The sequence below is a fragment of the Protopterus annectens genome, chromosome 3.part0, assembly GCF_019279795.1.
Source record: "Protopterus annectens isolate FY-2018-M chromosome 3.part0, PAN1.0, whole genome shotgun sequence".
Taxonomy (NCBI): Eukaryota; Metazoa; Chordata; order Ceratodontiformes; family Protopteridae; genus Protopterus; species Protopterus annectens.
Genome location: NC_056731.1, coordinates 1947371981 through 1947393617, shown reverse-complemented (window position 1 = coordinate 1947393617; position 21637 = coordinate 1947371981).

Sequence of the window (21637 nt, the reverse complement as noted above, 5' to 3'; positions counted from 1 at the left end):
AGGGGTTTACAATTAATAAAATAACTAATAATCAGAGTTATAGATTACTTTTATTTCAGAAATGTATGTAGATTCTTTTATTTTGTCAGCTGCTCAAGTTAGCAGTACTAATATTAAAAAGTGTCCCCCCCTTTGACAGGTTCCCAGCTGTATTGTGTGGCGATTTTATATTTTTGCATCACATTTTTGGTCTGTTTTTCATAAGCATATGACAGTATTTGTAATAAAGGACAGGATTACATTATTTTAAGAAGCTCATTACATCTGTCGGAGACTTGCAGTCATCTTTGCAGGCTTTATCTGTCAACTAAACAGAATGTCAGTCTATCATGTGTGGTCCATAACTTGTGCAGTAATCCTTTAAGCAATGTATCTTGAGCTTGTTTCTTGTTTGCTTTTTATTTTTTACTTTGATCATGTTTTTCCCCATGAAAGAAGTAGATTGTTGTCAGGCAGCAGGTTTTATTTGGATAAAAAACTTTTTTACAAGTGGGGGTATCTCAGAGATTGTTACTTTCAGCATGTTACTTGGTATTTTAATAAAGCTGAATATAAATTTATAATTAGAACTGGTTTGAGTTGAGTGCTGCTTGTTTTTCTTATATTTGATTTTTACTGGCATTCCAGTAATGTATTTAAAAAGTAATTTATTTTTTCATGCCTCACAACCTTTTTGTTTCCATCTAGATATTAAGTAACCTGTTATGCAGCCAATGCATTGAAATATTTTTTTCTTCTACACTTCTTTTTGTCTTGATTGCACTCTCATAGTGATGGTTTGGCACCCAGGGCAGCGTATTAAATTAAAGTTACAGTTGTGGTTTGGGGCATAGCTCCTCCCCTTTCTAGTTGGCTGCACCCCTTCAAATTGATCCCACCCATTCAGCTGTCTCCTGCAGCCCCCTTTTGATTTGAAATCACCAGCCACCACTGCCTTTATCCTGTGAAGTGTGTCACCAAAGCATAAATCCTCATGAGGTGAGTCTGAAGATCAGGTGTCATCAGAATTTTCAAAAGTCTGGGGGGGATATTTTGCACTGATTCTGAGTCTCCACAAGGGAGGTGTTTATTTTCCCTTTTGTTTCAGGAGAAGTTCTTGGCATAGGATTCTTTTGTAGGGGAGGTTGCCTGAATCCATGAAGACCTGGGCCAGCCTCACAAAAGTCCTGTAAAGATACCTGGCAAACTGACACTGGGCTGAGGCACGTTTGTTAGGTTTGGAAGCCATGGGTTTACAGGAAGTGAAAGCCTCAGCCTGCCGGCATCTGACACCTCAGTCCAGTTCCCAGTGATCTCCTCCCTAACAGTAACCAAAGGTCAACCCAGGTGCAGGAAGAATCAAATGGGGAAGGTGGGAATGCATGGCTTTTGCCAGTTTACATACTCTGAGGGATGAGGGGATACTTCCCATGATCTGACATATCTGCAATGATTGGGGTGGGTGACGCATGTTACCATTACCTTGGGGGGGGTAGAGCTAACTGACATGATGTGTGGAGAGACCCACAATGTCATTAGCTCCTTTGAATTAGGCCATTCCAAATTTCCCTAGGTAGAAATGGTACATGTTATGCTATAAGCTTCTCTTTTCCAATCAACCTCACATTCCTTACCTGCAGTTGTGGTCCTAGGCTTTTACATGGGGCTTCCAAGCTAAAAATGGAGTTTTGCGAACTGGTCAGGTGGTGGCCATGCAGAGGAGGCCGTAGTAAAAAAAAAAAAAAAAAAAAAAAAAAAAAAAAAGGATTAGATAACTATATATAAAACTAAGCCAAAGTTTGAACTGCTGTAAGCAGTGCATTAACTCCTATGTGACTGTTTAGTGTTTACCTTTGAAGATTGGACAGCTGCACTTCACAGTGAACATAAGAAAAGGAGCTGTCTAAGGTAATGTGGTTAGGTTTGTGTTGTGTGATTTTGATCAGTTTGGATGTATGACTTGGTAGTTTTGGAATGCTGTGTAGGAAGGAGTTACAGTTGTGAGCCCAGATGACCAGGTGCCTTTGAGGCTGGCCAGATAGAATTGCCTTCTGGTAAGGTCCACTCACAGGCTGCAGAACTTGACCTATGGCTGCTGTTCCTAACCCAGAGCGAGCTCACAAGTTTTGAGTATGAAAGGTATTCGTAATGCGCTGCTTAGTAGCATTCAATTCTAGAAGCTTTAGATATTAATTGGTAAATGCTTGACTACTGCCATTTTCTGTACTTGCTTGTGTTTTGTAGATGGCAAGTGGGGCACATTTGTATTTGAGACGGTGGACATATGGCATTTCTACACATGTAAAGAAGATAATGTTAAAAGGTTCTCTGAATAGTATGCTGGGGAAATTGAGACCTTTTGTACAGCTAAAGATTTGCAGCTGTCCATCTACCATGTTCGAAATATATATAATGTAAACAGTGTGCTAGACGTATGGTGTTATTAGCTCAAGTGAGCATAAAACCTGTCTAACTTAAGAGAGAAAATATAAGAAAGAAATTGGTATAAGTGAATAAGTCTTGGATAAAATAAATCCGTAATGTGATACATGGGTTTGCATGCTGTTCACCTATTTTTAGCTGAGGCAAAATGAAGATGGCCTGAAATGGGCCGTCTTATATAGGTTTTAAACTACAGCTAGCTGTACTGTTGTGCATCATTAATTGATCTTCCTTAGTGTCCAACACTGTAATCATTCTGTCTGCCATAAAGCATACCCAGATAAATGAAATAAAATGCGTTTATCTTAAATATCCATTCTGTTACAGACATCAGAAATTTGCTTGAGATTAACCTTGCATCTTTGAACATGGAAATCACAAATTGTAACAGAAAAGGGTTGAGTCATGTCTGATTTGATGAAGCCCTAAATTCTGAATGAAAACTCTGAAAGCCACAGCTGTTTATTGTCTTTTCATTTGAAATGCTAATAGAGTTCAGTTCTGAACATAGAGAGTTGCCCAGTAGATGGTACGAGGTTGAGGAGAAAGGAGTTTTGGGGTATAATTCTTGCATCTTATTAAAAAGCTGCCAGGGCAGGCTGAGTTCAGAATTTCATGGGCTTTAAGACATGCAACCAGATCAGGAGGTATTGAGACATAAAAGATGGCGTCCTTATTAAAGATTAAGACAGCCAGGATAGGTTTATTTTTAATATAATTGACTTAATCTGGACACATGCTCAATGTGTGAATGTAATGGTTACTTACCGAGCAGGATATGCTTCTCCATGCTACGGTGTTGATCAAAATATGAGATAGCTTTAAAAGTTTACCTGTGTATCACCTGCTTTTTGCTGCATAGATATTAAAATAAGTTGGCAGACCTGTTTAGTGATGGTATTCTTTCAAGAATACCATCACTAAATAGGCCTGCCAACTTTTTTTAATATGGAAATATTAATGAGAGCCACCCCCCCTCCCCCAGTTGTCTTAATCCTATGTTGTTATATCGATCATGTTAATGCAGTCTGTGGTCCTGGATAAGCTGGTGTTCTGTTTCATTTCCTTTTTAAATTATTTCACAGAAGTAAAGGCCTGCTTTCTATGACATAAATCATTAACGCATGTTTATTTCTGATAACATCAGTATGAATTGTATTTGCCTTTTATTACTTATTAGCTGCTGTGGACCTTATTTAAATAATTATAATTATAATAATAAATAAGCTGGTGTTCTGTTTCATTTCCTTTTTAAATTATTTCACAGAAGTAAAGGCCTGCTTTCTATGACATAAATCATTAACGCATGTTTATTTCTGATAACATCAGTATGAATTGTATTTTGCCTTTTATTACTTATTAGTTGCTGTGGACCTTATTTAAATAAATGTCCCACCCCTTTTTTCTTGCACACATACACCTCTATGTGAAAATAGCGTGACTGCTTTACTAAAAAGCTAGATTTATATGATTTTTTGACAAGTACTTCTGATAAAATTGTAAAAAGTGGTTTACATGGAATTGTTGTCCTTGTTGCATTTTATAATAAAAATGTTCTAGTTAGTGAAACATTAATATTTCAGGAAACATGATGATTGGTAAACTGTATTTTTTTTTTTGTATTTTACTTCATTTGAAGAGTGCTCAGTTCCTGGAAAAACTTAACTAGTTACATGTTGTTTTCTTGTGTGGTGGCAGTACCTGTTTCTTCCCTGCCGTCTTCCTGAACTTTGTTTCATGTGGGTAATGTTTATTTGACTGAGTAGTTAGATTTTAGAAATTGTTTGAAAAATTGAAAGGATCCCACCCAAAAAAAAAAACCCCTTAAATAATGCTTTTCCAACTTTGGTGTCACTTAATTTACAATAGATGCTAGTCTAGAATTACCTTTCTTTTTGCGTTTTCAATGTGAAATTTCTGAGTAGACTTACCTTTTCATATGTTCGTTGTATTTTAGCTTACTGCTCGTAAATGTCTCATGACCCAGCTGATCTGTCAGTGGTTTTCTGTCCAGTTTGATACTTCTTCCGCTGGAGAGATTAATGTTTTAGGGAGCACAAGCTATTTTCACCAGTATAGGGGTTTTATTATAGGTTCATAGGTTCATACTAGGCTATCTGCCCAAGGGCATTTACAAGCCTAGCCCATAGTTTTGTGGCTTACGCCACCCCTTTAGTATGGGGAACTATACCCATTATTTTGCTGTGCCTCTGTTGAGCAGTGACACTGAGGTAATCCCTGGGGTATATCTGCGATCTCCCATCCATTGGTCAAGATTTCTCTTGAACAAGGCCAGCGAGGTGCTCTGCCTCACATATACCGGGATTTTATTCCACAGCATAGGGAGTCTTTGGGTGATGAATCTATCCCTCCAGCACGTCCTATTAATAGCCGTGTCGAGGTTTAAGTCTCCGCCCTTGTGGCTCTGACGGATCTAGATTTTTTGAGGTGAAGCATATTCATCAAATCTGGGTTTGACATGGCCTTGTATGTTAGGCAAAGGTCACCTCTGAGCAAGCGGTAAGCGACTGAATAGAGCTGGAGTTCTTTCAGTCGGGCAGCATAGGACAGATGTTTGAGACCCTTTATCCTTTTGGTGAGGAACTTTTGTGGCCTCTCCAGCTGCTGCAAGTGTCAGGTCAGATACATTCCGAATGGGGCATTGTACTCAATCATTGGTCTGATGAGTGATGAGTATAGGGAGACTATGACCTCCCTTGATCTAGATGAGAATCCCTTCATGATAAGGTGGGCAATGTAGAAGGTCTTCCTAACTACTTTAGAAAAAATTAGTACTAAGCTAACTGCCCTTGTGAGCTTAGCCAATTATCCCTTGTGAGAATCAAACACTGCACCTTGTGTTTGTAAGGCAAACACCTTAACCATTAGGCCACCCTCCCAACCTTACATTACATCTTGAGATCCCATTAACATGGGGAAAAGATGAGCTGTATATGTTTGAGGGGTGATCATCTGAAGGGCTAAATTTTAATAATCCCTGAAAAGAGACAAATGTTTAGAGAGAACACAAAACAAAATACCCATGAATTAAAGTTGTCTTTTGTGATAAAATTTTAGGAATAACGTTCATTCTTTGACACACGCATTTCTGCACCATGGCAAGCAGCATTGGGACCCCAGCAATTCCCAGTTTTTGAATGGTTCAGATATCTTTTTAATGTATATAAATTCCTCCATATAATGCCTAAAAACAAGGACATTCCGTGTGTAACTGTATTTGACTTTTGAAAACTCAGGATCACTGTGTTGTCCTTTTACTTGCAACTGAATTAAGTGTCAGCTGTTGCCACTGCCAGCTAAGACTTCGACATCAGTTTTATTAAGGTGTTTTTAATATAGCAGTGGTTACAATAGTGTACTGAGTAAAAATCAACAAAATAAGATTGAAAACTATGAGCATACTTAAAACCTAAAGTAAATAGTCTGACAGAATAAAAATGGAATACTAAATGTGCATAATGGAACTCAGTGGAGGGTTAACCTCAAATGTCTTATCTTAAAAGGTAGCTAAAGTCAGTCCATGCTGTCAAAAGCCAATTCAGAAAGATGAGTTTTAAATGACCTGTGGAAGCTGACTGGGGGAGGGAGGACTCTGAGGCTCTGACTTCTACAGACTTGGATTCCAGATGCTTTGAGTCACAACTGCAGAGCCACCAGCAACTGCCTGAGGAAGGCAGTATTGTGGAACCACCATCTTCAGATAAGGACTCAAAACTGGTAATTGAACTAGGAAATTAACACCAGGACCTTAAGAACAGTTCTGTAGTGAATTGAGAGCCATTGCAGACTCTACAGGACTGGTCTGATGTGTTGGAAAAATACGTGTAACGCATATCTCACAAAGCCAGTGTGCCGAACAGTCACAGCCTTTAAGGCTAAACATACCTGATACACTTGTAATCGGTGACTCTATCGTCAGGCACACTGACGTCCCGCTCACCAGGCTGAACAAGGAGAAGGTCACTGTGAGCTGCCTGTCGGGCGCTAGGATCCGCTACATAACACAAGCACTCAGGTCACTCCAAGGCAAGTACAAATATGACTGTCATTGTCCATGCTGGTGTGAATGACTTGAGACGTACCTCCCTGGACTACAAGAAAAAGAGATATAGAGGAGCTCTCTGAGCATGTGGCCCAGGCCGGTATGACCCTGACCTTGAGTAGCACCCTCACCAAGAATGATGCCACAATATGAAGACAAGATGATCAATTTCAACAATTGGCTTAAGTATTGGTGTCATTCAAAGGGGATCCAATGCCTGTCAGCCTGGGATGACATGCTCAACAAGCCACGATGCTTTGCTAGGGACGGCTTGCACCTGTCATCCCTGGGCTTTCGGATATTGGCAAAGGCTCTTGCTACCCCTATAGTGCCTTTTTTAGGCAAGGCTCAAAAGACAAACCCACCTCCATAGGTGTCACAAGGGATAAGAAACTAAGAGTAATGCTACTCAACGCCAGAAGTCTAAACCTCAAGATGCACGCAGTCGAAACTCTCCTTAGCATGGAGAACATCGATATCTGTGCAGTAACAGAAACCTGGTTCAAGGCTCCCGAGAGCACCCCAGCACTACCAGGTTATACATTATACCATGCTTTTCGGCCCCACAACTTGGACTGAACCACAAAAGGAGGGGGAGTATCAATATTTGTCAAAGATACCCACACCTCCAGGTTGGTGGCACAGCATGAAGCATCAGAGACTATCCATGTGCAACTAACAGTGGGTAAAACTGCCTTCCAGTTTATAGCCTGCTACAGACCACCCTCCCAAACCCAGGAACCCCACTCAGCCTTACTGAGAACACTGGAAAATATGAAAGTCTCTCCAAACACCATTATATTGGGCGACTTCAACTACCCAAACATAGACTGGGAGCATTACTCTAGCTCCAACACCCTAGCCCAAAGGTTCCTAGAATTTAGAAACTCAAATGCTATGGAACAACTTGTTACCACTCCCACAAAAGGGGAAAACATACTGGACCTGATCACCAACATGGGGACTCTTTGCTCCAGACCAGAAGTGTATCCCTCACTGGTAAGATCAGACCATAAACTAATGTCACTGGATATTCACATCCTGACCCCACCTCCTGCCCAGAAAACCACAGTGAAAAACTTCTCTAAATCATATTTCACACTCCTCATAACCGAGGTGGAATCCTTCAAAGCCCCCGGGCCTGTGGAAAATACGGCCCAGACCGCAGAATCCTTTATAAATGCATTCTATGAACGCCTTCTGGAATGCATGGATCATGCAATCCCAAATAAAACCAAGACCCAATCCTCCAAAGGCAGACTTCCTGTCCGGTGGACCCCAGCCATAAACAAAGTATACAATAGAAGGAGGAAGCTACTAAATGATAGAGCAAAATCCCAAAAAGGGAAGGCATCTCTGATCAGTATTAGCAAAAAACTACGGGCACTCATAAAATCGTCTAAGGCCAGCTTCGAGAGAAAAATTGCACAGGACACTAAGGATAATCACAAGGATTTCTTTAGTTATGTTAGGAACCTGTTTGGGAATTCCCAGATATGCTCAGAATTAGTCCAGAATGACAAAAAATACACCGAACCCACAGACATTGCCAACATCCTAGTTGACAGGTTCAGCGCAAACTTCTCCCCCCCCCCCCAACCAAAAGGGCAAATGTCTATCCCAGCAGATTGCTGCCCCCCCTGACATCTCAGATGCTCAGGTAAGAGCCGCCCTCTCCAAAGCAAAAAACCCAGCATCAACGGGACCAGACTGTGTCCCGGGCTGCATAATACATGAACTCCAAGAAGAGCTAAACCCAAACATAAAACTACTGTTCAATCTCAGCCTTACTACAGGATATGTACCCAGAGTGGCGTACAGCAACAGTGGTCCCTCTCCACAAAGGTGGTGTCTCAACGGATCCTGGAAACTATCGCCCCATAAGCCTGACTAGCTTGGTCTGCAAAGCTATGGAAAGGATCATCATGGACCTCATAAATAAAGATGTTGGGGACCTGCAGACACTGGATCCTACCCAGTTCGGCTTTAAGGGCAGATCCTGCCTCTTAAACCTGGTTGATTTCTTTGAAACAGTCACCAAGGCCATTGATGAGGGGAAGGTGGTCCACACAGCCTACCTGGACCTCGCAAAAGCCTTTGATACAATACCCCACTCGGGCATTATAGATGAGCTCACCAGCTTAAATATAAACCCCTATGTCACTAGATGGGTTGCAAACCAGCTCAAGGACAGAACCCACATGGTTAGAATTGCTGGAGCCATGTCAGATACAAGTGGCGTCCCACAAGGTTCAGTCCTGGGACCTCTCTTGTTCGGTATATATTTATTGGAGGTACAGGCCAACATGGAAGGACTGTGGCTGACCAAGTTCGCAGATGACTGCAAACTGGGCTCCATAATAGACTCTCCAGCCGACACAAGCATCCTCCAAAAGGACCTCATAGAAACAGACAACTGGTGCCAGAGCCATGGCCTCAAGCTAAATGCCAAAAAGTGTATAGTCATCCCCTTTGGCAAAAACAAAGTGCCCACAAATTACCACATAGGTGGTAATCCATTAAGTACAGAAGTAGTAATTAGGGACCTGGGGACCCAAGTTGATAGTAGTCTCTCATTTGACAACCACGTGGCCAAAGTGGTTAGAAAAACATTTTATATAGCCCACCTAATCATGAAGGGATTCACATCTAGATCAGGGGAGGTCATCGTGCCTCTTTACTCATCAGGCCCATAATTGAGTACAATATCCCTTTTGGAATGTACCTTACCAGACACCTGCAGCAACTGGAAAGACCCCAAAAGTACCTCACCAAGAGGATCAAAGGGCTCAAACAGATGCCATATGCTGCCCGGTTAAAGAAACTCCAGCTCTACTCAGTGGCATACCGCCTGTTCAGGGGCGATCTGTTCCTGACGTATAAAGCCATGTCCAACCCGGAATTAATGGACATGCTGCACCTCAGAAAATCCAAATCCCATCGAGCTACGCGCTCGAGAGACTTGAACCTCAGCTCTGAAATAAATAGGACATGCTGGAGGGACAGATTCATAACCCAGAGGCTCCCTTCGCTCTGGAATAAAATCCCAGTCCAGGTTAGGCAGAGTCCCTCATTGACTCTCTTCAAGAGGAATCTTGATGAGTGGATGGAAGATCGTAGGTTTAACCCGGGTATCACTTCTGTGTCACTGTTAGGCAGAGGCACAGTATACTAACCTCGAAAAAGGGCATAGCAAAATTAATTTAAAATGGGTGGCGAAAGCCAGACACATTCTGGCTAGGCTTATTAATGCCCTAGGGCAGATAGCCTAGTATGAACCTATGAACCTATGTACCAGCTGTAGGCAGTCAGGAAGTCCAAACTATAGGTCAAACTTTAGTCAAGGCAGGATGAGACCAGGGCATAAACAACTACCAGGCAGTCGTATTGAGTTAAAAAGTACTTCTGTAAATGTTTCATAAATGAAAACAAGATGATTTCACAACAGCAGAAACCTGGGCCCAGACTGACTGTTCAGTCTCACATGTATGTTAGGCACCTTATCAACACTTAGGATATTATGCAATATAGGTAAAGCTAGGAGGGAATGTAGTAAAAGACAGTCAGTTAACATGAATTGCCATAGCCTCAGTTTTAGAGGTTTTAAGCTTCAGTCAGTTGAGTAAACCAGGTGTAGATGGCCTTTGAACCTTTACCAAGGGAGGGAAAAAAACACTCTTGTTTCTAAGGAATGGAGAGGTAAAGCAGGATGTCATTAGTCGCAATGGTATGCTAGGCCCTTCTCCCTAGTAAGATCTCCCAAAGGTGATATATGTTCTGTAAATGAGAGGGCCAAAGTTCAAGCTGAGTGGTACCTGATATTCTTAAACAAACTTGAGTATGGCCGGAAAGGAAGGAGTTGAACCACTCTAACCCCACAGAAGATATCCCGCAGTAAGTTTGCAGATCCAGACTCAAAATGTCATGGTCAGTTGAAAGATTAGATGAGTAAATAATGAATAGCACCAGAAGTCATGATCTGTTAGCTCACTGACTTCTCGAGTAAGAGCATTCTCGGTGCTGTGGGAAGTGCAAAACCTGGATTAAAGAAAGTATGTATGAGCTCAGTAACTGGAAGGTAAGTCTGAAGTCCCATATAAATGGCCTTCTCTATCTTTTCACAAGAATAGTAAGTTAGAGGTAAGGGTATTAGAGGTGTTGGACCCCAAAGTTGTTTTTTGAGGATGTTTCATGGGACTTTTTCAACACTGATGTGAGGAAAAAACGGACCTCTCTAAGAAAGTCAAATCATGAAATATTACTGGATCAAGGCCAACAGGACTGGTGAAGATTAGCTGAATGGGCAAGGGTCCAGGTTCTAGGGGGTGGTCCCTTTACCTGATAAGAGTCAAGAACACATCATATTCAGGGATGTCTAACACCATCCAGGAAGTGGTAGAAGGAGCAGCTGCTGTTACTACTTTGAGGTCAGTTGGTGGTAGAGCAGATTTGATAGCAGCAGTCCTGTCAGTGGGAAAACCAGCATCAGACTGTCACTATGGAGCAGGAAATGATCAGGTAATGAGACAGACTGAATTGCACAGTCTGTCCACTACTTGAATGAGCAAAGCTAGTTGGTTAGCCATAGCCAAGATTGTTCTGGATAGGTAAACCGTCCTTTTATGAGTGATCTTGCCCTGTTATATAATGCACTTATGCATGTATTTCAATTCACAGACCTTAATGGCACTATTGATGCTTCAGCTTGTGCCTTTCTCATAATAGAAGTCTGAGTCCTTGATCAAACAGTGGCTTATGCCTCCTAGCAGAGAGAGGGCATAATGCCTTGACTACGAACCAGGCAACCAGAGTTTGACTAGTGGCTCGGATAACTGCCCAGGAGGAGGATAGGTGGTGCCTATTCTGGAAGGGAGGGTGGTGCCTCCCACCTGACTGTGTCTGCTACTTTGATTTAGTGTGATGGAGGTAGCACATAATGAAACCAACAGTCAGACAAAGTGTTTACTGTGACTGCGCAAGCTGGTTTAACAGTAACTTCCTGTCTTTGGTGGAGCATAGACAGCCCTGCGGTGACAAGGGTGGGCTAAAAATATGAATGCTGTCAAGGTAGAGATGCTAACAAGAGCACAGAACATCCAGTATCTGCCACAGATGGTACCTCACCCAAGACTCCTCTGGTGGATCTGAAAGGACAGAGGTCTGCACTGGCATGAAATCAGTGCTGGCATGCCACTGGGGAGACTCTATTGTTAAAGAGCAGAAAGAGGCAGAAATGTACAGGGAAAAAGTGCAGAGGGCAGTGACCTGTTATAGCCATTGTTTGTAGTGTCAAACGTACTGGCACTTTCTTCTAGAGGGAACTGAATTAGAATAGACGAAATGTCTGTTATTATGACTAGTAAGGGCAGTTCTTCTTTTTAAGATCTGGAGAATATAATGCAGAGACTCAAGTTCAAATTTTGGACAAGGGAGTGGTCAGACCACCAGGCCAATTCCACCACCAGGTCCAGTGCTTTCATGTCCTTTAGGTTGATAGTCCAAGATGGGATCTAGTTTGTGATTTGCAGATGTAATGACCTGGATAAACCCTAGACCTTTAACAGTGGAGCTAAGTACATTAGTAAGAGTTACTGACTCATCACCCCAGATGTTCTGGTTACCAAGTGTAAGACAGACATCACAGATAGGTGTGAGCCTTGCATTGAGAAGCATTCTACCTTCAAGAGTGATGCCACAGTAGTAACGTAAAGTGATTGATTTTAGTAATTGGCTTAGTTTCTGGTGTCACTCAAGGGGGGATCCCAGTATCTGTGGGCATGAGAGAACATGGTCAAAGGACTACATTGCTTTGCCAAGGATGGGTTGCACATGTACCCCCCTTGGATTTTTGGATATTGGCTAAAACTTTATACACCTCTTACAGCCTTTTTTAAGGTGTGCCAAAAAGACAAAACTACCAACCTAGTGAAAGTCTACAAGCAACCTGAAGGTGTTACTACTCAATGCTCTGAGTCTAAACAAAAAACTCTACATCCTCAAGCCCTTCTTACTTTGGAGAATGTAGACATCAGTGCCATGACCAAGACTTTGCTTAAAGCCATAGAAAGTACTTCAGAAGTGCAAGGCTACAGTGCCTTCTACACGTTTAGACAAGCAGCCAAACATACCTCCAGATTGGTTAAACAGGATGACACCATGGAGCTTATCCATATGCAAGTCACCATAGCTAAGGTCCCTCTCCATGTCATGGCTTGCTACAGGTCACCGTCTATGCCTCTAGAGTCTCATGAGGCTACCTAAACCTACTAGAGGCACTCGCCATCCAACCAAACACCCTATTCTACCCATCTATAAACTGGGAAACACACTACCTCGGACTCACAGAAGCAATGCTTCCTGGCCTTTAATACGCACAACCTGGAACAAGTAGTGCATGCTTCAACCAGAGAATCAAACATACTGGGTATGGTACCCATCACTATGGGAGTGTAACACCCCCCTCCCCATTGTCATATCCTCACTAGTGAGGTCTGATCACAAAGCTGTGTTTTTTCAAGTAAAACATCCAATCCAGAAACCAGTAACCATTGGGAAATATTCAAAGGCAAACTACATCCTACTAAGTGACAGTTTGTTAAAATTCAAGGCTCCCCAGCCCCAAGACCACAGCTACCTATACAGAATTATTCGCATAATCATTATACAAAAGTGGATGACTGCATAGTGGCTGCCATACTTACCAGAAATAAACACAAAACAATCATTAAAAACAAACCCCAGTGGAGGACTGCTTACCTAAATGGGGTATATAATAAAAGAAGAAAACTCATGGCCGAAGTCAGGCAAAGCAGCTCCCTTAAAGACAAATACATACAACTAAAGAAGAAACGTCCAGCAGGCCAAATATGAGGTCACTATTGCCTCGGAGGGTAAATCAGAGGGTTGTCTTCAGCTGTGTCTGGAACCTTAGAGGTAACACAAAAGTCTGCTGAACTTGTGATGAATGGTACCACCTACACCATTCAGGGTGACATAGCAAATCTGTCTGAAAAAAATAGCTCAAATTTCACCCCCCCCCCCTCGCTCCACCTGGTGAAATACCCTCCAACATATTTCCCCCAGCTGTCGCCAGGAATCTGGTGCTGGCAGGGCACTCTAAAGCCAAGAACACCACTCTATACATTCTGACAACATTCCCCACTGCCTCCTGAACAGTCTAAAACATGACCTGTCAGGATCACTTGAGGCACAATTCAGTTACAGCCTTGAAATGGGCTATGTTCCAAGCGAATGGAGGTCCACTAATCATTCTCCTTGGCAAAGGCAGCCCATCAACTGACCTAGGGAACTACATACCCATCAGTCTAACAAGCCTAACATGCAAACCCATGGAAAGAATTGTCATGGAAATGATAAAGGCTTTAAGGGAAGCTCATGCCTACTTAACCTGGTAGACTTCTTTGAGAGGATCATCATGGCAATGGATGAGGGTAAAACTGCATAGAGCATATCTTGACCTTGCTAAGGGATTTGCTACAGTAACCCACTCAGGCATTGTTGACTATCTCTGAGCGAGGTGTAAACCCATGCAAAACTCGCTGAATTGCTGTTTGGCTTACACAAGACCCCAAGAAGTCAGGATCAGTGAGACCACTTCCACCAAGAAACTAGTAAGCGGAGAACCCCAGGGCTCCGTGCCAGGCCTACTCCTGTGTGTCATCTACTTCTTTGAAGTCAAGGCCAACATTAAATTCCCCTGGCTCACTAAGTTCTCAAATGACTGTAAATTGGGAGCTATTATATATTCCCCCAAGACATCCACTTCTTGCAAGTGGGTTTAACAGACAAATGACTGGTGCCAAAGCCATGGCTTAAAATGCAATGCCAAGAAATGCATTATAATGCCGTTTGGGGAAACTGTCAGTGCAAGTTAATTACTCCATCGATAAAATGTCCTTAAAAGTCGATCCAGTAATAACGGATCTGGGACCATATGTAGATGGCAGTCTGGCACTTGACCAACATGTAGCTAAGGTAATAAGGAAATCATTGTCTCGCCTAACTTATAGGTAGGGGTATGGCATCCAGGTCCCACTCTACTTGGCCATTATCAGACTTATCATTCAATACCATGCACCCTTTGGCATGTGTCTAAGTAGACACTTATAACAGTTGGAATGCCCACAAAAGTTTCTCACCAGGAGAATTCAGGGCATGAATACCCTGTCCCTCTATACTGATGGGCCTGAAGGCTGTTTCTCTGTATTCAGTCTCCTGCAGGTTGCTGAGAGGGGAACTTTGCCTGACTTGTATTTGTTGCACATATGTAAAACAAACAGCACCAGAAACACTGATCTGACCTTCACTTGTGCCATAAACAGAAGATGCTGGAGAGACATGTGTGTCCCAAAGGATCCCCACACTAGAGAATAGCTCCCCATCTTGTAAAATAGAGTTAATCCCTGACCCAATTCAAACAAAGCTTTGGCAATTGGATGGGAAATCGTAAACTTACCCTCGGTCTGGCCCCATGTCCCTTATGGACAGAGGCTGTCAATAAGAAGCATTATCCTAACTTACACCCCCACCTACAAATCCTTGGGTACCACGTGGTACTGTGCAACTAGGCTTGTAAGGACCCTTGTGTTCTTTAACGTAACTTATGGACAGAGTCCATTTAGTTGCATTCTCAGCACCAGGCTTTTTACTGCCCTCTCAGCCTTTATGTATTTATTTGTATTTGTTTACAAGGATAATGCACTGATCTCAATGTACCATTTGCAAGCACACCCCAGGTAAATAGGATTAGATAAATGAACAAAATGCATTTATAGACACATGTATTGTTATATTTTGTTGTATAACATGTTATATTTTAGCATAACCTTGTATTTATAGATACAAGGATATGCTAAACAATGCGCGTGTATATAGGTTCATAGTAGGGTACTAGGCTATTGGCCCTAGGGCCTATATAAGCCTAGCCAAAAGTGTACCCTGGCTTTCACCACCCAAGAAAATTATTTTCCTGTGCCCCTGTCGAGCAGAGCCACAGAAGTGATCCCCGGGGTGAATTTCCTATCTCCCATCCAATCCTCAAGATTTTTCTTGGAGTGCTATAGGTTCATAGGAGGGTACTAGGCTATAAATTGTCTTCACTGTATAGGTTCATAGATTAGTTCTAAGCTAACTGCCCTTGAGCCATTTTAAGCCATCCAATTATCCCTTTGGAGACTCATACCCTGCACCTTGTGTTTGTAAGGCAAACACCTTCACCATTAGGCCACCCTCCCAACTGTATACATGTGTGTGTGTATATATGTATATATATATATATATATATATATATATATATATATATATATATATATATATTTTTTTTTTTTTTTTTTTCGACGAGGAAGCAGTTAGTGTCCAAACATGGATGGAAAAATGGAATTACACTTCACAGAACTTTATAGATAAGATGTAGCCATAATGACTGAGATGACTTATGCTACAGGTGTATCAGCATGTTATATAGAGAGACTTGACATTAGAAGACGCAAATGAGAATAGTTGCAAGAAAGGATACCATGGGGGAAAGAGAAGGTATAAGAAAGATGCAAAGAGAAGAGGGAAGTAGGATGAATAAGAGGCAGTAAGTAAATGGGATGACAAGATGAGAGATAAGCAAGGATGAAATAGGGATATAGGGGTGTGTGCGAGAGCTGCAAGGTTCATATAATGTGACCCTGAGTGAAAGCAGCTGTAATTAGCTTGGTTGAAGAAGTGTTCCGTGTGCTGTTGTCTGAGTACTTTTGGACATCTCAGAGAGGAGTTGAGTCCAGTAGTTTAGGTGTTAGGATGGATAATTGTGGCCAGTGCAATAAAGTTTACTTTTTGGAGTTAGTAGGATGGGTTGAGATTGAGACACCACTGAGATTATATGTAGAGGTTATGATAAGTATGCATGAGAGGAGATGAGTCAGGAGAAAGGACTTTATGAATTAGTGATCCTAGTAGACTGTTGGCTTTCAAGTGTAGTGGGAGCAGTTCAACTTTAGCGAGTGTTGGGCAGTAGTATTTGTTACTGGTGCAGTTAGTTCATAGGTTGGTACTAGGCTATTGGCCCTAGGGCTTATACAAGCCCAGCCATAACAATTCTGTGGCTATTTCTTCCCATACTATTTACTTCCCTGGACCCCTGTCTAGCAGGGCGACTGACGTGATCCCCGGGGTGAATTTCCTATCTTCCATCCAATCATCAAGGTTCCTTTGGAAGAGGACTAAAGAGGCGCTCTGCTTGACATGCATGGGCAGTCTATTCCAGAGTCTGGGGAGTCTCTGGGTCAGGAACCTATCCCTCCAACATGTTTTGTTCATCGTGATGACAAGGGTTTAGATCCCTGGAGCATGTGTCTGAGGGATTGGGATTTCAAGTGTAGCATGCCCAGCAGCTCTGGGTTTGACATGGTGTTGTATGTCAAGCAGAGATTGCCTCTGAGTAGACTATATGCGACAGAGTATAGGTGGAGTTTTTTTTAGACGGTCAGCATAGGGCATCTGCTTTAGGCCTGTGATTCTTTTAATGAGGTATTTCTGCGTCCTTTCCAGTTGTTGCAGATGTCTTGAGAGGTACATACCAAACGGGGTGTTGTATTCTATAATGGGTCTAATGAGGGATGAGTACAGTGGGACAATGACCTCCTTTTTTCTGGATGAAAAGCCCTTAGTGATGAGGTGTGCCACATAGAAGGATTTGTTGACTGTTGTGGCGATGTGGTTATCGAAGGTGAGACCACTGTCAACCTGTGTCCCTAAGTCTGTTATCAGACTTTCGGTGTTTAGTGTACTGCCACCTATGTGGTAAGTCATGGGTACGTGTTTTTTCCCAAAGTGGGTAACTGTACATTTCTTGGCATTGCGCTTGAGCCCATGGATCTGGCACCAAGCATTTGTTTCTCTAAGGCCCTTTTGTAGAATAACCACATAATTTGGGGATTCAGTAGTGGCTCCCAGTCTGCAGTCATCTGAAAACTTTGCTAGCCAGAGTCTTAGTGTTGGCCTGTACTTCAGAGAAGTAGATGCCAAACAAGAGCGGTCCCAGGACTGAACCCTGAGGTACTCCACTTGTCTGAAACTGGATTTGGAGTCTGCTACTTTTACGGTGTGGGTTCTGTCAGAAAGCCAGTTGGCAACCCATCGAGTGACGTAGGGATTAATGCCCAGCTTAGTAAGTTTAGCTATGATTCCTGAATGGGGGATGGTGTCGAAGGCCGTGGCAAGGTCCAGATAGGCTGTGTGGACCACTTTACCCTTGTCCACGTCTCTGGAGACTGATGCAGAGAAGTCAGTCAGGTTCAGGAGACAGGATCAGCCCTTCAGAAACCCAAACTGAAGTAGGGTCCAGTGTTTGAAGGTTGCCAATGTCTTTGTTTAGAAGTTCCATGATAATACGCTCCATGGCCTTGCAGATCAGGCTCATCAGACTGATGAGGTGGTAGTTCCCAGGATCCAAGGTGGATCCCCCCCTTGTGGAGTGGGATAACTGTGGCTGTGCGCCACTCAGTGGGCACGAAGCCTGAGGTGAGGCTATGATTAAATATGACACTCGGGTGAGGTGCCAGTTCATTTTGTAGTTCTTGTAGTACACAGCCTGGGATGTCATCTGGTCCCGTGGATGCTCTGTTCTTAGCTTTGGAGAGTGCGTTTTTTTACCTGTGTGGCTGTTATTACCGGAATTTTGAAATCTTTCGGTATTGAGATGGGCCCTTTAGGGGGTGAGAGGGGGGTGAAGTTTGCACTGAATTGATCTGCCAAGATATTGGCAATATCCTTGGGATCAGTGTATTTAATGCCATTCTGTTGTGGCTCAGAGCAGATCTGAGCATTGCCATTTAGATTCTTGATATAGCTATAGAATGCCTTGTGGTTGTCTTTTGGAATCTTTGGCAATTTTATTTTCGTAATGAACTAGCAGATTTTATTGATGGTTTGTAAGGTGGTGGTATTTTTCTTTGAGGCTGCAGCCATAATGGGTAGTCCATATTTGAATTGAGGTAAGAGTATGCATTTGCCTACGGCAGCTTTAGCAAAAACAGGCAATAGCTTGTTTGCCCAGAACAGTACTGTTGATATTTTTGCATACATTTTGAATGGGTAGCTGAAATTTAAGAGGTTGAACTAGCCAAATGCCAAAGTATTTGAAGGATGTGGTAGTTTACATGGTGATATTGTTAACATATTTAATATTAAGGAACCTGGGTGCTTAGGATATTTTTTGTTGGTTCCAAATAGCATTTTTTTGTTTTTGAAAGATTGAGTATAATTATTTGGCCTGTTAGCCAGTGGTTGAGAATTTGGAGGATATCTTGGCGCGGAGTTTGTGTAACAGAGTGGGATATTTTAAACTGTATATGACCTTGTCATCTGCATAAAGCATTAGAGGTATCTGTCGGTGATCAGATTGGAGTTTGTTGATAAATATGGAAAAGAGTAGAAAGGCTAAAGTGGAACCCTGTGGAAATCGTATAAGAGGAGCTGTTTCAGAGATGAAGGTGGTGCCTGCTTTCACCTTGAAGGATCTATTGGCAAGGAAATCCATGATCCAAAGTTTTGCATCATGACTAATGCATATTTCAGTTTGTCAAATAGGAAGTTATGGTCAATTATTTCAAAATTTTTTGTAAGGTTAAAGACTGCTCTTGTCAGATTGCCTTTGTTCAGATTGGATAGGTCCTCACCTGTGAGGTCGTAGGCAGTTGTTATGGTGCTGCGTCCAAACGAGACTTCATGTTGCTTCCTGGATAGAAGATGGTATTGATGTAAATAAGCAGTAATTTGGTTATAGATGATTTCTTTTAGTAATTTACCTAAAGTAGGAATTATTGCGATAGGACTGAATTGAGGTAGTTGGCTTCAGTAGTTTTGGAATAGGAGCGACAATTGCTGTTTTCCATATCTGAGACATAATCCTGTTAGTTAAGCAGAGGTTGTATATATGTGTGAGTGAGAGAGGGTGGGAGATGAGGTCGTTGCAAAGGTGGATGCACCAAGGGAGCTAGGTTATTTGAGCCTGCGCCAGTCTCTATTTGTATTTGGTCCAATTGTTTGTGTCTGTGGTTCTAATCTTTTTTGTAGTGGAATAGTGAAATGTAAAGGGGAGGAGAGGGTGGCTGTGGAGGTGATAAGTTTGTGTTGATGTGTGGCAAGTTGCTAAACTCCTTCAGGAAGTCAGTACATGAATGTGTTTGTGGTGGTGGTAGAGGGGTTCAGAGAAGTGGAGTTATGTTGTGTTTTTCGATCAGTCAGCAGCTTGGATATTTGTCCAGAATCTTTTAGGCTTGGCTGAAAGTAAATTTATTTTAATAGTGGGTGGTCTTGTCTGCAGAAGGATTACATGTCTAGGTTGCATAGTGAGGTAGATTTGGACCTGGAATCCTGCAGAGTGGTTGCATTTCCAGTTGTGCCATGCTTCATCACGTAAGTTGAGTAGGTGTTTGAGTTCATGAAATACTCAGTCATGTTTATAAGGTCGAAGTAGCCTTTATATTAAGAGAAATAATTTGTTTTCCACTAGCAGTAGGGTATTGATAAAGTTGTTAGCTGCATCAATCTTTTTTGGCAAGTAAATGAAACTTGTCAAGGTTAACAAGGTGGGTTTTAAGATTGATATTCTGAATGGTTTTGGGTCTGAAAGGTGGTAAGTGTATGGGTTTATATTTTTATGTTAGATTATGTACTGAGAAAATAACTGTAATCACTGAAGGAGGGTGCATGTATGGTGAGGTTAAATATCATTGTAGGATTACTAGTCATTACACAGTCTAGTAAGGCATGCCTTTTAGAGTGAAGGTTTGGTCTAGTGGCTGCAGAGCTCATTTGAGTAAGACTTAAACTGGCCAGGAGTTCTGACATATCAATGACTTTTGGTTCTACGTAAATAAGGTTGAAGTTTCCATGAATGATTGTTACAGTTTTTGGTGGCTTTGGCATATTTGTTGGATGAGGGTATTGAATTTTGGTAGGGAGGCTGGTGGCATTAGGAAAGCACTGGCTATAACAATGGGTTTTTTGGTTGGTTGTTATAAATTTTAGAAGGATCCATTTGGGATCCGATTCTAAGATGCTTTAGCTCGTACAACTACTGTGGAGTTGAGGTTGTTTTTGAAGAGAATTAATGCTCCTCCTCATAGCTGGCCTTCGGCATAGGCCACCTAGGCGGCCGCCTAGGGTGCCACTCTAGTAGGGGCACTTTTCCAGTATTTATTTGGTGCAGGTAAACCAGGATGGGGCACCGGGTGGTGTGGTGGGGGGTGCCGTGGAGCCCTTTTGCCTAGGGCACCAGTTGACCTAAGGCTACTCCTGCTCCTCCCCCAGGTTTTTTACCTGATCTGTAATATTGTAGGTATGAATAGTTTTGGTATGAGGTGGTAAAGATTAGGGGTGTCAGGTTCCAGACACGTTTCTTTAATAGCTATTATGTCAAGATTATGCTATATGGTAAAGGAACTGATTTGATCACTTTTGTTCTTGATACTGTGGGCGTTAGAAGGAACAAGTAATATGATGATATTCATTGGTTTAAGCTGAGGCCATCATTAAGTGGTCCTGGATTGGGCTCAGTGCTGCTCTTTAACAGAAGTGTAAAGACAATGGGACTGAATTTGAGTAGTGCTTTTGAAATCCCTAGTTTTGAGTAACTTTTTTTTTTTTCCTACCAAAAATCTAGGTGGCGGATCCTGATATATTTGATATGAGAGTTGGGTGCTGGCGTGGGTGTAATGTGAAAGCTAAATAGGGTATGAGTAAGGTACAGTAAAATGTCGGCTAACCGGAACTCTCACAGCCGTCAAAAAATATCGAAGAAATACAGCACAGTTTAGGGATATGGAGGAACTCTGCTTCATGGGGATGGAGAGCCTGCTCCAGAGAATGGGAATTCCTCTGAGAAACATATCTGTGTCTCCAACATAACCAGTTTATGTGGAAACAAAATTTAGTTCTTTTAATCCAGTTCTCCTACTGTTTATTTTGCAGAAGTGCAAAAATTTAATAAAAACAGCCTCAAGCCAGTTAAAGCTCTCGAGCTTTAGTATCGGCAGAGTCGGAGCCGAAATATCGGCTACGGAACCCATCCAGCAAGAATATAGGCAAGATGGACTACAACTATGGAACGTTATGTTAAGTACATAACTTCTTTTTTGCAGT